The following is a 16,545-nucleotide window of genomic DNA, read 5'->3' as shown; positions in this document are numbered from 1 at the left end:
TGCAAAGCGCTTAAAGTGGGAACAGTAAGGGCAAATTGCTCAATTTTTTAAATAAATTAATTAGTTTCAGCCAATATTTACAGAAAAATATCAATACCCTCCCCCCTTGCTTCCATTCAACTCAATGGCCATACTCATTGACTTCAATGACAGCAGGATTGGAGCTGATCCTATGACTTTTGGATCAGGCTCTAACCAAGCACAATAACACCATTCAACAGCCTAGGGTAGGGGAAACTTAAGGAAATACCCCTAAAGACCTGGTCATACCTTCAGAGTATTGAAATTCAGAATCTCTTTCCTTGGAAGTCAATGAGAGATTTTAGAAGGGTTTTCAAACAATTTAATAAACAAACACAAATGTTATGTTATATTTTCACTAGAGTAAAGAAAAAGACAATTATGGGAGTTTCCAAATGATGCTGTTTGAAAAAGCAATTCTAGTTGTTATTGGGTATAAAAATAAGTTATACAAATTCAAGTCTGGCTTCTAATAAAAATTCTCATTACTTATCTTTTATTTTGCCTGTGCAACTCCCTTATCCATAATGGATGCTTTTTAAGGAAAATGAAGGGTTGTACTTTATGTTGAAAAACATCATCCAGATTCTAAACTGTGTTATTTCTCTAGCCTCTTAAACCCTATTAAAAATACGCTTCAAAAAGAACCCCTTTATCTGATAGAATGAAAAGACAAACACTACTTAATTAGCACCTAAAGTAGCTAGTTTATGTTGTCAGTTATTGACTTCAGTGTTTTCCTTGAATTTTTTAGCACAAAAACATTTCATGTTTACAATTTTCAAACTACAAAATGCATAAAATTTCACACAGGTTAAGAAAAGAAAGAAAGAAAGAAAGAAAGAAAGAAAGAAAGAAAGAAAGAAAGAAAGAAAGAAAGAAAGACCTTTCAAACTGTACAAAGGAATCTATCTTGCTTCTCAATCTCACTGACACTTTACAATTGTCTTATGTTTTCTGGATTGGCGGCATAACAAAGAGGAATGAGAACTGTCTGTCAAAATGGTATAAAAATATTACTAGATGTTTCTTTGGTAAAGCCAATCTAAAATTCTAGGTCTTCAGTCAACAAATTATCGTGTGGAATAATATTTGCTTCATGCTTCAGAAGAGAAAGACAGGATTACACAGAAAGTCTTAATCAGTAACAGTTCAGAAATAAATGGGTTTTTTTAAGAGCCATCAAGTGCAAACTGGCATATTTATGAAAGGTTGTTGTCTTAATTAATTCATATTCATTGGGCTCTCTTTTTCTCTCACTGCTTAGTTTTTTTTCAATCTTTTTCCTTTCTTCTACTGCCAGTTACCATGTGCAGGAAAGTTATTTCCAGAATATGCTGTGCTACCGAAGGATGATGTAAATCATTTAATGTGAAATATTTATGAGTATTTACAAGAAAACTACCACTATGCACAAGCCACTCATAAAACAAACAAGTTCATCAGAATATAGACACATAAAATTAGTCAGATTAGATAAGTGGGTGGACTGGAAAGAAAATGAGATTTTGAGAGAGAGGATATATACAGTTATATAGGATACACACATGCAAAACATTGATGCCCTAAGTGTGGTGTGACAAGTAATCCCCAAATAAGTAAAAATAAATTCAATACGTAAAACTAAGCTATTGTGTGTTAATGAAATCCTGTAGATTAGAAAAATGCCCACTTTCTGTCCAACAATATGTTTGTGCAGCTAATTACTCCTAAAGTTTTAACTCAGTTTCCATGAGTCATATGTTGTTGTATAGATGTGGATGTTATCCAAAAATATTGAATCATACTTTGCATAAAATTTAAGACCAGTAAGAATGCATTTTGAATGAACTCGAGCTATCTATACTGTACAGCAATAGACTGAGCTAGCTCTGTCAAATTCCCACTACCCATCACTGAACTCTTCATAGGATCATGACAGAGGGTTGAGACTGATGGGTCAATAGAAGTTAGGTTCATATAATAAATATTTGTATTATTAAAAACTACTCTATCATGTTTGGAGATTGATTCCTCTTGGTTAATATAAATGACCTGGAACACTTGTTTCAAATCAATGGAATGCACTTGCATCAGCAATTTAGCCCATTCTGTAAATAAACATATGATATAACCATTTAATACTAAGCCTTTTAATACTTTCCTAAATGTGATCACTACAGAGGTTTCTCTTTGGCAAGCACAATAAATGTTTTCCCAAGTTGTCTCATCTTTTTAAGATGATCATCACCCTGGGTTTGGGAATGTGACTAAATAATTGAAAGTGTAGCTCTTGCAAGATCCATGTTTGGCATAGAAATCATCTCACTACATAATGCAAATCCACCCCTCCTTTACATTCACACCAAAGGAAAAAACAACATCAGTATTTCCTTTGACCAAAACTACTCTGGGGACCACAATCCAAGACCTCATTACAAGCTACTTACTAATTTCTATGGCTGTCTGAAAAATATAATTGGAATATGAAAGTAAATGAGAGCAGCAGTAGAGTGACTCACCTACCCACCTTCCAACTCCAGAATATACTAATATGCAGCACACACAAAAACAACACCCTGAGCAAATGTGAGAGTCAAACATTATCGCCCCATTTTCACTGAGGCAACAGTGAGGGTTCTGCCTGCATGCACATTGAGACAGGGGGAATGGAGGTGTTAGATTCTGTCAACCTGGTATGCAAGAGTTTGCACACAAAAATGCATAGGTACCACAGGAAACTAAAAGCTGAAAATCATGCCCTTAATCTCACCATATGGTAATGTTTGTATTGCCTGCAAAATAGTCCGAATACAGGCTTACATTCTGTCATCCTAGCTCATATTGAGTAGGAACATAATCCCCAAGATGTCCTGTTGTAATCAATGGGCCAACTCACAATTAAGGTACTATTCAACATTAGTAAGGGTAGCTGAGAAAGGGTAGCAGAGGTAGGGGGTTAGGCCCTGATCCTTTGAATATTTGCATATGTGCTTGTTTTTAAGCATGTGAGCAATTCCTTGGGAATTCCATGGGACCACTCAGTACTTAAAGTTAAGGATCTGCATGTGGTTATGTAGAATGAAGACCTTAATCACTCTTCTAAAAAATTTAGTGGTTTAAACATCAAACTCTGCTCTCTATATACCCATATACTCTTATTAATTTAAATAACTCCATTGGGATTGCCTGGCAGTAATGGAGGACAAGGTTTGGCCTCATAGCTGTAAACAATAGAAAAACATAACTGGTAAACAAAAACATTATTTTATTTTTTAAAAATTTCCTAAGCTCACAAGTCTAGTAAAAGGCAGTGAAGTGGCAAAAGAATTAATAAAACTCCTATTTCTAGATAACGTTAGATCTTTCTTTTTGGACTTCACTGGATAACCTCCAGTGAAGAAGCTTCCAGATTGCCTCGGGAGGTTGTGGAAGCTTCTTCACTGGCTGTTTTCAAAACGAGGCTGGATAGCCATCTGTCTTGGATGGTTTAGACACAACAAATCCTGCATCTTGGCAGAGGGTTAGACCAGATGACCCTTGGAGCCCTAGGAGTCTATGACTCAAAACAAATTTTAAAAAATCTTTAAATGCACTTAAGAATGCTCCTCAGGATCCAACAAAAGCATGAAATAGCAAAAATGCTAAAATTCGCTGACCAAATAATGAACATCATTCAAATATTTAGAAATCTTGTGACTTTTGCATCACCTTTTAACTCCTGTGAATATGTTTTGTAGGAATATTTTTCAGACAGTTTAAGGACATTTGCTTCTGAAAATTACCTTTTTCTATTCATTTTTTGTTTTAATATTTAATCCAGTATTGACCAATTTGTGGCAGTAAAAAATAGTGTTGTATCTTGGTCAAATGGTATAAACCTGGCATCGTTCTGCCCACACAACCAAAATAGCAAAGATTTGTGTCCTTGACATCTGAGTTTTCTCAAATAGGAGCAGAGCTAATAAATATCCTATAAAAAGAGAGAGTTCTTTCAGGAGGAATTAAATATTGAGGTCGATTGAATATCCATAATGCTACCAAAAAATAGGTATGGAATCCTCTGAACTTTCTGATAAGGAAGAAAGGGCAATACATTCCATGATGGCGATTCTGAAAAAACTATCTGTTCACTGCCATTTTGCTCTTCGATAGATAGATAGATAGATAGATAGATAGATAGATAGATAGATAGATAGATAGATAGATAGATAGATAGATAGATAGATCTCTTATGTTGTGCTGGAAATTGAGTCCTCTTGGTAAACAAACATGAGTTAAAAGTACTTATCTAGCTTACTACCATTCTTTGGTGGAAGTAGAATCATAGATGTGCAGGACTGGAAGGGATCTCAATAGGTCATCCAGTCCAGTCTCCTGCACTGAAGGCAGGATTATGTAATAACTAGAACATTCCTGACAGGTGTTTGTCTACGCTTGTCTTAAAAACCTCCAATTATGAAGATTCCATAACCTCCCTAGTAAATTTGTTCTAGTACTTAACTACTCTGACAGTTAGGACATTTTTCTTAATGTCCAACCTAAACTTCCCTTGCTGCAGTTTAAGCCCGTTGCTTCTTGTCATATCCTCAGAGGTTGAGAACAATTTTTCACCCTCCTCCTTGTAACAATATTTTATGTATTTGAAAACTGATATCATCTCCCCCCTCAGTTTTCTCTTTTCCAGACTAAACAAACCCAATTTTTGCCATTTTTTCCTCATAGGTCATGTTTTCCAGACCTTTAACCATTTTTGTTGATCTTTTCTGTACTTTCTCCAATTTGTTCACATTTTTCCTGAAATGTGGTGCTCAGAACTGGACAAAATACTCCAGCTGAGGCCTTATCAGAGTGGAGTAGAGCAGAAGTATGACTTCAACATGTCTTGCTTAGAACACTCCTGCTAATACATCACAGACTGATGTTTACTTTGTTTGCAACAGTATTACATTGTTGACTCATATTCAGTTTCTGAATTCTAACCCCCCAGATTCCTTTACACAGCACTCCTTCCTAGGCAGTCATTTCCCATTTTGTGCGTGTGCAAATTCAAGTGGGATATTTTGGATTTCTCCTTATTGAATTTCATCTTATTTACTTCAGGCCATTTCTCCAGATCATTTTTAATTTTTATCCTATCCTACAAAGCACCTGCAACCCTTCCCAGGCTGGTATTATCTGCAGACTTTGTAAGTGTACTCTCTATGCCACTATCCTAATAATTTATGATTAACTGTGGTCTGTTTCATCTCACCCTGGTAATTTAGCAATATACATTTTATATCTCTTGGATTGTTTTTATATCCCTTCTTCTACCTAAAACTTTGAACTTTGTTGGACTTTCAACTGGATTTTTTTTATATAGTATATATCCCTTGGAACAAACAGTGGCAAGGTGATGCAAACCTAGCAAGCCAGAAACACTGCATCCATCAAAATTAGTAGAACGGTGGGAATGAAAGTTGTTCTGTCATCATGGCTCCAGCAGAATTTTTAGAGCGAGACCTTTCTGCATACTATATACAGAGATAGGGAATGGGTATTTACTCTGGGATCACATAGTTAAGCATATGCGTCTCCTGATCCATCAGTGACACTAAACACACAGATCCAAGTATGTACTTTGTATTTGGTTCCACATTGGATGCTGTTACTGGCCAGAATGAGTTTATATTAATGTTTTGCCCACATGCAGGAGCTGCCTGTTTGGGGGACACGTGCATGGGGTTATCCTTTAGCTATTTGTTTTGTTCTTCATAATGTTGAGAATCATTATCCACTGGATATTTTATGTTTTGTCTAATATACCAAACATTAACAAAGAGAGAGAGAGAGAGAGAGAAAGAATTTTTTTAAAAAAATATGCAGAAAAATACAAAGAACCAAATTACAACTTTTCCTGTGGTGGGGAGAGAGAGAGTTTAATGTGGGGGTTAAAGCTGGAATGGCCCAGGTTTCCCAAGTCACTTTGCCTATGCAAGGCACATTCAGGCAGAAAGGAACAGAAAGGCTAAAAACAGTCTTCCTCAGCTGCAGCCCTTACTGATGTTTGTAAAATGGGCAGCAAGCATTATCCCAGTGCTCGGTTTCCAGATCGGTGCACAGTCATTTCTTCTACCCAGCTGACTACTATAGTCCCTCATACTGTAGAATGCCATCATCAGGTGGACCCGCATTAGGTGAACCTGCAGCAAACAGTTCAGTTCAAAGAGTGCTGTAGCATGGTGCATGGCTCCTGTGTGGTTGTGATATTGTATGAGGAAAGAGGCTTTCTGCTCCCACTACTAGCGAACCCACACAAGCCAGGTAAGAATTTAGACCAGGGAGTTAAAATGCCAAAGAAGAGATACATAAAGAAGTAAAGAAAAACAAATTAAAAGAGAGTCAATATTGCAAAATGTTTGTTATTAAAGTGTTGCATGATAGAGATTTTCTGCAGACACTGCATTGAACAGATTGAAGAGTGCATGGAGCGCAGACGAGATTAATTGGTAATCAGTCTATTTCCCTACTAGATAATGCTGTTTTGCTTTGTTCAATGCACTGTCTGCAGAAGGCTTGGAGATAATGACGACTGTGGACATAACTGTATCTTGCACTGTGATTTAACCCTTTCAGGAACCTGTTTGTTTTTTTTTCCCGCGTACTTATGCTTAATCATCAAACTGAGATTATTGTTACCAAGGTAATCAACCATCAGGGAACAGAAAGTTGTGATCCGGTTGTCATTTTGGGGGATGTACGTATCCAATGTGCCTCTACTACTCATTCCAAGAACAGGGTATTAATCATGTTAAAAGGTACTCTAAATCCAGTATTAAGTGTCACATTTTTAACAGGGTGTCAATCCAGCCTGTTCATGCAACATTGTGCCATTTTTCCCCATGTGCAACTCACTGTGAACAGAAATATTAGTTGCTTAATGTTTAACTGCCTGATTTATATGCACAAACAAGTAAATAGGAATCTAGCTACTGGTAATTACATTGGTCAAATTTTGTCCAGGATATTACAGGACTGTTACACTTAGCATTTTAGTTCAAGCTGCAGAGGATCATCACTTTGGCTCAGAAGAGTCCCAGTTCAATTCAGTGATGACATTTACCCATGTGGTACATAATGTGCACTCAGAGTTACCTGTTTGTGTCTCGGAATTTATATTTTGCACACTCAGCTTGGGCATCTGTGTGTGAATTTTTGGTGCCTGATTAAAATATGACAACTGTTGTTCAACTGCATTAGGTCCTTGTATGGGAGGTACGGTTTGAAGTATGGCTATGCTTACCATTGTATGAGCATATCTCTAGCAGTTGAAATCCTCTGAAGAAGAAAAAAATAATGACTGCAAAACGAAAGAAGACGTTTTAGCAGCCAGTTTGCCAAGATTAATAAAATATGCATCAGCGTCCAAGCCCTTCTGAGTGATTTATTTAATCAACTAACTGAAGTGGCACAAAGCTGGCAAAGATAGATAAATGATCACAGTTCACAGTTAGCGCTTGCCCACTGGCCTCCATCGTACAGTACAACACATCATTCTACAGCATAGTACTTCTGCAAGACAGCTGAATACAAATTCCTATATTTAACCTTTTAACAATATTCAGGACTTTCCTTCCAAGGCTGTCCTAGAACAAAATATAGGACTGTAGATAAATATAAAGAATATGCTGTGAAACTTGTTTTAAAAATTAATTTTAATTTCATTAAAATAAGTTAACCTATCTGAAGTAATGCTAAAGAAGTTGTTTGGAAACTCTAATAAAGAACATACGAAAAACCGCTTAAAACTTTTTAAAAAAAAAACTTTTACTAGAAAATGTGTCGGGGCTATTAAAAGATCTCCTAGTCAGCAAAATTAATTGCTGGAAAGGAAAAAAATAAATATTTACAGTTTAAAAAGTAACAACCTAAACCAGAAGTGGTTTAAAATTTCTACTTAACATAACAGGTTAGTGGAGAGAGAAGTTGACGAGGTAACAGCTTTTATTAGACCAATTTCTGTTGGTGAGAGAGACAACCTTTCAAGCTTGCACAGAGCGCTTCTTCAGAGGTAAAGAGATTCTCTTGTTCCTTAAAAGGTTATTTTGCCTTTTTTTAAAAAAGGCCTTTATTTTTAATTGATTTTTATAATGTAGCTAATAATATGATTGAGGGCCTAGTTCTATCACCCTTACTCTTGTTAAGTAGTAGAGAACCCTATCCCATGAGTTATACTGGGACATCATGTGGCTGTATCCCTTGGCTTTCTATGCTGTATGCTGATAGATGGGAAGCGTAGTGGACTCATTTTCTGCCACACTTACTCCTGGTGAGTAGGACCTTACTCTGCACATAAAGGTAATAAAATATTGCTGTGTGCATTTATAATTTTTTTTTCGATTTAGCAGACAAGCCTAGGAAGAACCTCACATCATTTAAACACACAATTACAAAAATTAAACTTTTCAATATAATAATTCAGAACCTTAAGTATCTGCCTCTACCATTATTAGACTCTTCACAAGAGAGATAAAACTAATCTCCAGACTGCAGCTTTGTCCTCCTAGAGCCAACAATTCCGCCACCAATGAACTTCCGTATTTCCCAAAAGCATTCTAAAAGAAAACGTTGTATCAAAGAATTAATATCTGTAAGGCATTTTCTGTAGTGGTCAGATCAAGATGCTCATTTATCAGCAGAATATTGTACATTTCACCATTGTCTTAGTTTTCATGGAATTGCTACAATACAAACAATCACAGTGAAAAGGAAAAGAGAAGCCCTTCCTATTGAAAAATATCAGTCCTTTAGTTCAGGTATTGTCCCCTTCGCAGTCAGCACTCATGTTCTCTGGTAGATGCTTCTCCAATATCGCATTTGTCCAAGACCCTCTGCTGAATGAGTTTTCAAAGATACAGCTTCCCCCTTCAATACTGTCCTTTCATTCTGGGTAGGTTCAGGGTATTTGCTGCAATATTGCTTTTCAGGAAACGCTCTTTTGAATATGTGTCTCCAGGACTGTGCGCACTGGAGGCATATGGGCAGGGGGAAATGGAGCCAGCTATCTTATATCACAACTATGCTTTTTCACACCAGCCAAGTATCCAAGACTTCGGGATCAGAGACTGTTAGTATTATGGTGACTCCAGCTCTGGTTCTCTGTATCAATGCTCACTTTTGAGAAACAGCATTTACATCATATTGGATGTATTTTTTGTTGAGCAAAGATTTTAACTTTCTAAAAAAATAAAATAAAATAAAAAATCCCAAACCAACAAGAGCCACTAGGAAATTAATCTTCCCCTCCTCTGTCTGTTGTTCCTGACATCATGGGCTCACTCACTTGACTTTTAGTTAGTGATAAGGCAAAAGCCCTGTGCCATTGGATTAAAGTGATTACAAAACTCAGATGATCCATTGATTTTTTTCTCCACGTACTTTTTCATGTTTTCCTGAATGGTCTTGAGTGCATCCAACTCCGTTCTAAATGTTGAAACATGATTCAGCCATTCATCAAAGGTAGCACCTAAAGCAGCTAACACTGACTGAACAGCATCTGATATTTTATGTATTGATTTCTTCTAATAATGAAAAGACAGAACCATGAAGCATCACTTGTGGAAAAGGGAGAGTTCTAGTATTTTATTCTATGTGGGCCAGATTCTCCACTGTCTTTAACACAGAGTAGTCCTTTAAACGTATGAAAACTGGGTGTAAAACGACAATTCTGATTTTGTACATATTACACTCCCTTTACACGGTTGTAAATAGCAACAGGTGTAAGGCAGTGGAGATTGAGAGTCTGTTTCTTGTTCCCTTCTTCTCTACTCCATTCCACCTACTTTCCAGTGTGCTGTGGAATCTTTTCCCTTAACTCACTGTGTTTGGTTGTTTTGCTGTCATGCCTTTTTCTTTTTGGGCATCTTCACTAGAATACGTTTTAAAATGTTTGTTGCAGTTACTTTAAGTTAAACTAAACAAATTAACATTTGACTTTATTCCCCTTATCCAAATTGCAACACAAAGTCACATCAAATCACATCCTCTCTTCTACAGCCCCATGTCCTCTCCAGAGGACACTAACAATAGCAGATACTTTTTGGGCCAGTAATCATTCCAATATGATGTGCTAAGTGCCCAATTGACTGTGGCTGGCCTCTGACTTCCAGATTATTACCACTTTGTACATGCCACCGAAAGTGTAAAATTGTTGGTCTCAGGTGTTTACTCCAGTGGTGCGTGGGAACCGTAACTGAGAATTCCACTGGTACAGGGCCACCCTAAGTACTTCTACACTGTCTTCCCCCCACCTCTACTTGCAATCCCTGGCATAGGGAATGCACTTGGGGTGAAGGCTGGGGCACTTCAGGAGTAGCACTCAGTCTACATGCCTTTATGGGCTGAAGTGCAGTCCTCAAGGTTGTTCTAACTTGCACTGGGGCCCGTTTCATCCTGCATCATCCATCAAATCACCTTCCTCCACTTCTCTTTGGTTGCATATTCTGTATCACATCACAGAATTTGGACCCCAAATTATCATTATTCATCTTCACTTTTTTCCAAAGAGTGAGGTTTTGGGTTCCACTCTACCCTTTAAGCACTCTGTTGATCAGTTTCCTCATTGTAAAATGAAATTTATCTCACCTACAATGGGACTGCTTAACAGCCTCTTCCATTCTGAAAGTTTCTACCATTTCTAGCTCTATCCCCTGTTTATTTACATAAATAGGTACACATTGCACAGTATTGCCTCACTGTTTCCTTTCAGGCCCCCCTCATCTGTTTGTGGTATCCACCTGTTGTCTCCTGCCTTATATTGCTAGCTCTTTGGGGCAGGGCCTGTCTTTTTGTTATGTATTTGTACAGTGTCTAGCACAATGGTGCCCCCCAGTGTTGCCATAACACAAATAATAATAATATACACACACAGAAGTAGAGACAGATCTAGATCATCTCTCTCACCCAAGCCAAATGCTAAGTGCACCCATTCTACTTCCTTCACACATGAAGGTCCATTAGTTGAGGTACGGCATTTGGAAGGTATTAATTACTATATGTGGGAAGTGTACCGGGGTAATGTTTGTCTATGTGGGCGTTCAATCTGGCCTTGCTGCTGCCAATAAGGATGCTAAATGGTGCATGTGGTGATGGTGCTTCTGAAATTTGAGGTGTGGTGGCCACACCAGGAATGCTAGTGCTTTTCGGCCCCTCATCCTCCTGTTCTGCCACCAATTGTTTGAGGGGGTGAAATCTAAACAGAAGCTTGACATACAGGCAAAAAAAAATCTTCATGTAAGATTAAAACTTGGTCTTTGAAAGAGCTGGAAGTCGATTGTCTGTTTAGTATAAGATTATTTCAAAGACTAAGGAATACAAAGTCAATTCCTTTTTTCTGTGATGAGTGATATATATTCACTTTTGAAACATTGCTTGAGTCATTTTCTCTTTTCATTTCAAGGTCATTTTAGACATCTGTGAGACTCTGTCTTTTATTTAATTTCATGCTAGGAAAGTACAAAGGATTGTTTAAGTCAAAAAAAGGCCATTTGGGGAAAAGACAAAACTTTAATAAGTCTGGGACAATATATCTTATTCTTTAAAAAAAACAGAACCAACATGTCCTTAGTGTGTTAAGCTTTTAGCATGCTTCATAATTAACTCTTCAGTAATCTTCTATAGTGTGCTACATGGGAAATATTGGTCTCCTGTCATTAAACAATCCTCTTGTTGAGATATTCCAATTCAGCAAAGTTACACATGAGAAAACTACAGACTTATCTGGACTTTGCAAAGCTTTCTGGAAAGTATACCACTCTCAGCTGCCTGCCAAAAAACAGTGCATATTTTATAATTTTTCAAGTGGAACAGATCTAAAGAGGAAGTGACCATACTTGCAAATTGCATTGCCCTATAAAACTATGCAATTACACATGATTTGGTCATTGTAGAAATATAACATAAAAGCTTACTGGCCTGCTTGCCAATTCCAGAGGCTGAACTGTAGAGTATTGAATCCCAGAGACTCTTGTTAACCACTGACTGTTGGAGGTAAGGAAACAACTTTCCCTGTGGACAGATCATTCCATAATTGCCCAGCACATCCCTTGGCCCATGCCACTTCCCGCACCCCCTATTAGCCTGGAGTAGTGAACCACGGACAGTGGGAGCTGCAATCGGCCAAACCTGCGGATGCTGCAGGTAAACAAACCATCCTGGCCCGCCAGTGGATTTCCCTGATGGGCCACATGCCAAAGGTTGCCAATCCCTGGTCTAAACCATCTGGTAGTAGTCGCTATCAGAATCAGGACACTTTGATGGATGGATCACTGGTCTTATCTGGAGTTTAAGTTCTTATGCTCATATCCTAAGAATTTACTTATTTCAGAGACTGTTGTAGATGAACCAATGAAGAGTCTGTTTGTTTACTGTAGCAGTTGTCAGCTCTTCTACAAACAGGAACAGAAGCTGTGATGGGGTTTGCTCCCCACAGTGGCCCGGCAAGAGCTGAATTGGGCCAGGTGGGCACAATCAGCTAATCAGGTTGCAAACAGGGGAGCTTTAGGCTGGAGGCAGCTAATTAGAGAGAAGCTTACCTGTGAGGGGCAGGTGAGGTTTCTACAAAAGACAGGAAATTGGAAGCAACAGGAGTGGCAAGGAAAAGTCTGCAGTCACTCAGTGAGAGAAGGGAGGAGTGTTGAGAGGTTGCCTAAAGTTACTCCCTGGAAGGAGGGAATGAAGAGACTGGTAAAGCCAAAAGAGTGGGGAGGGGTAGGAGATAAGGAAGCAGTTCAGGGAAAGGCAGTAATGTGCAGGAAACAGACCTTGGCTGCTGTGTGTAGAGGGTCTCTGAGCCAGAATCTTGAGTGGGCCCAGGTTCCCCTGCCAGCTACTGTTGGTGTGGCACTGTGAAAGAGCAAAGAGGAAGATTGCCAGAAGGGGAAACCAAGAACGGCTGAGTCACAAAGAGGACACTGTAGTTCCTGGAGTGAGAGAAGGGCTGTAGAAGAGAAACTGATACGGTGTAACGGCTGGGAGAAGTGTCAGCCTGACAGAGCTAATCCCCAGAACTCCCAGGTGGTGGCACTGTCCAGTGATGAGTAGAACAACCCCATCACAGAAGCCTAAAACACCACATTACAAGAATAAGAACCAAGTGAAAAGGCTACAACTTACAAGACATCAGTGAAGAACATGAAATTAATTAGTATTCTGTATTTGGGGTGCTTTCGGCCTCCATCCAGAGCTGCTGTGCCAGCCCTTGGGCAGAAAAGACTTAAAAAGTTAATATTGTATGTCTGACTACACTCAGAGGAAATGCTTGATTATCTGGGTCACTTGCAGGTTATTACCAATAAAGCACTTTCCTCTATTGCAACCACACAGGCCTCACGTGGCTCCTGCAAACATAAGTTAGTTCCAGGTTTTCAGATTTCTTGGGTTTTTATAAAAAAGACAAATGTCAAATTGTTGTTATTATTTATATTACACTAGTGCCTGTGCACCCCAGTCAAGGATCGGGCCCCCTCGTGCTATGCATTGTAGGCACAAGTAGAAAAAAAAAATCCTGCCCCAAAGAGCTAAATGTCTGAGAGCACAGAAATAGACAAAAAAAGATGGAGGGGGATGGGGTAGAGAAGAAAATAAGAAAATGAACAGAGTTTAGTAGAAAAATACAGGTCCCAGCTCACTACTTGTATAGCTAATGCCAGAGGAAGCATGGAAAAGTATTCCATCAATGAAGGTCAATCATCCAAGTCACCTTGAACTTCTCTGTCACCTGAACGTTTAAGTAGAAAATCAAATGATTTTTAGGAATACTACTGACACTCTGTGGAAAAACTAATTGACTGTAAATACTGACTGAGCACATATCTAACTTTGTACTTCAAGTTTAATTGCATTTCTTTGACACCTTACACTTTACTGGGATGATTCATAAAGCTAAGTGCATTTACTGTACCCAGGTTCTGCAGATCCTACATCCTAGTTTCCTTTTCTGTTCAGTCTTTAATACATTCTCCTTCATTTAAATTGTTGACTGGTGTTTTTAAGTGTTATGTGTGATTTTCAGCTAGCTTGATACTTTGAATTCTCTCTTTTAAAAGCAGAATACAAAATTCAAGCTACAGCAGCAGGAATTCTCTCTTTAATACCAGAAGGCCTGTCAAGGTTCCTTCCCCACTCTGAAAGCTAGGGTACAGATGTGGGGACTTGCATGAAAAACCTCCTAAACTTATCTTTACCAGCTTAGGTCAAAACTTCCCCAAGGTACAAAATATTCCACCCTTTGTCCTTGGATTGGCCGCTACCACCACCAAACTAATACTGGTTACTGGGGAAGAGCTGTTTGGAAACGTCTTCCCCCCGCAAATACTTCCCAAAACCTTGCACCCCACTTCCTGGACAAGGTTTGGTAAAAAGCCTCACCAATTTGCCTAGGTGACTACAGACCCAGACCCTTGGATCTTAAGAACAATGAACAATCCTCCCAACACTTGCACCCCCTCTTTCCTGGGAAATGTTGGATAAAAAGCCTCACCAATTTGCATAGGTGACTACAGACCCAAACCCTTGGATCTGAGAACAATGAAAAAGCATTCAGTTTTCTTACAAGAAGACTTTTAATAGAAATAAAGTAAATAGAAGTAAAGAAATCCCCCCTGTAAAATCAGGATGGTAGATATCTTACAGGGTAATTAGTCTCAAAAACATAGAGAACCCCTCAAGGCAAAACCTTAAGTTACAAAAAAGATACACAGACAGAAATAGTTATTCTATTCAGCACAATTCTTTTCTCAGCCATTTAAAGAAATCATAATCTAACACATACCTAGCTAGATTACTTACTAAAAGTTCTAAGACTCCATTCCTGGTCTATCCCCGGCAGAAACCAGCATAAGACAGACCCTTTGTTTCTCTCCCTCCTCCCAGCTTTTGAAAGTATCTTGTCTCCTCATTGGTCATTTTGGTCAGGTGCCAGCGAGGTTACCTTTAGCTTCTTAACCCTTTACAGGTGAGAGGAGTTTTCCCCTGGCCAGGAGGAATTTCAAAGGGGTTTACCCTTCCCTTTATATTTATGACAAGGCCAATTTTATTTTTTCATAAATATAAAAGTCATTGAAAGGCTGAGACTCTTTCTTGGGAATTATGAATTAGGCACTAAAGGCTTGACCCTGCAAGGTTCTTGAGGATGCTCAGCACCTCCAGAAATTGCTAAGCACTTTGCAGAATCGAACCTTAAAGAATGGCACAAGAGGTCCAAAAGGTTCATGAGCATTAACCTTTCAGCAGTGAGGACTATGGTTCAATGCAGTGGTCAGGACAATCCTCAGGGTTTAAGTTTGTGTGTCTGTGTCATTGTGCTGCCAGTTGGGCAGGGATGTGGCAGGTTGACTTTGTCCCGGTAGTTCTTCTTTCTTACTCCCTCTCCACCCTGCTATGATCTGTGCTTTAGGGACTCAGCCCTCGATGTAGTAGCCAGGCAAGGTACTAACAAACTTCAACAGGACTTTATTTTTTAAAGTGGAAGCCCCTATTCCAAGCTTCTGCTGCACCCTCAGTAGTTCTCCCTCAACCTCTTCAACTCCTCCCCGCTCCTTCCTGTTTCCTGTCCTGTCCCCTCCCAACAGCCAGTGCTCCCAATTCTAATAATTACAAGCAACATCTAAACATCACATTCCCTCCTCTCTTAAGAAACTCTCCTAATTACAATAAACACTGTTGTTCTAACCACAGGAACAAATAGGAAACAAGGCACTATACTGTTGACAGAAATATTACACTAAAAACACTATAGATACTACATAACATAGTCTCTAGTCCAGACAGGTGGTCGTCTGGGTCTGACAGGCCGTCTCTGAAGCCCCGGTTCCAGTTGTGTTGATACTACGGTGAAGTCATCTGGGTGTTGGCATAATCTCCTCTTGGTGCATAGGCAGGTGCAAGATAAGAAGCATTCCATACCCGCCCATCACAAAGTAGATAGGTGTAAGGTCCCATCTTCTCTATGATTTTAAGAGGAGCTGTGAATTTATGGTCCCCTTTGCGTAAAATTCCAGGTTTTCATATTCTAACGAAGGAACCACACTGAAACTTTGGTTCCTTAACACCCTGCCGCTTGTCTGTGAAAGACTTATTTTGCTTGGTTCTGTTCAACTGTTTTTCTCTTGTAATTGTTTGTCTGCAGCGATAGTGAACTTTTCTGCAAAGGAGTCACAGCCTGGACTGTGCCTCCTGTATCCATGCTCATTATTTTGGCTTCAGCTGTAGCTGACTCAATCTGGGTAGTAATGGTTATTGCTTTTTCTAGTGTAAGCTGTGGTTCTAGAAGTAAACATTCTCTTACACAAAGCATGGTTGTTTTTGTCAATGAGCTGGTCTCTAATCATCTCATCTGCCATATTCCGAGTCACAAGTTACAATCAGACTCCTCAGGGAAGAAATATACTGCATTATAGTCTCCTCTGGTTTCTGCTCACACTGGCGAAATCTGTAGCTATTAGCTACTACATTCACGCTTGGTACAAAAAATGTCTTTAATGCAGTGAGTGCAGTCTCATATTT

The sequence above is a fragment of the Lepidochelys kempii genome, chromosome 1 (genome assembly GCF_965140285.1).
Source record: "Lepidochelys kempii isolate rLepKem1 chromosome 1, rLepKem1.hap1, whole genome shotgun sequence".
Lineage (NCBI taxonomy): Eukaryota > Metazoa > Chordata > Testudines > Cheloniidae > Lepidochelys > Lepidochelys kempii.
The sequence above is the reverse complement of the archived record's forward strand: the minus strand, read 5'-3'. Positions refer to the sequence as shown.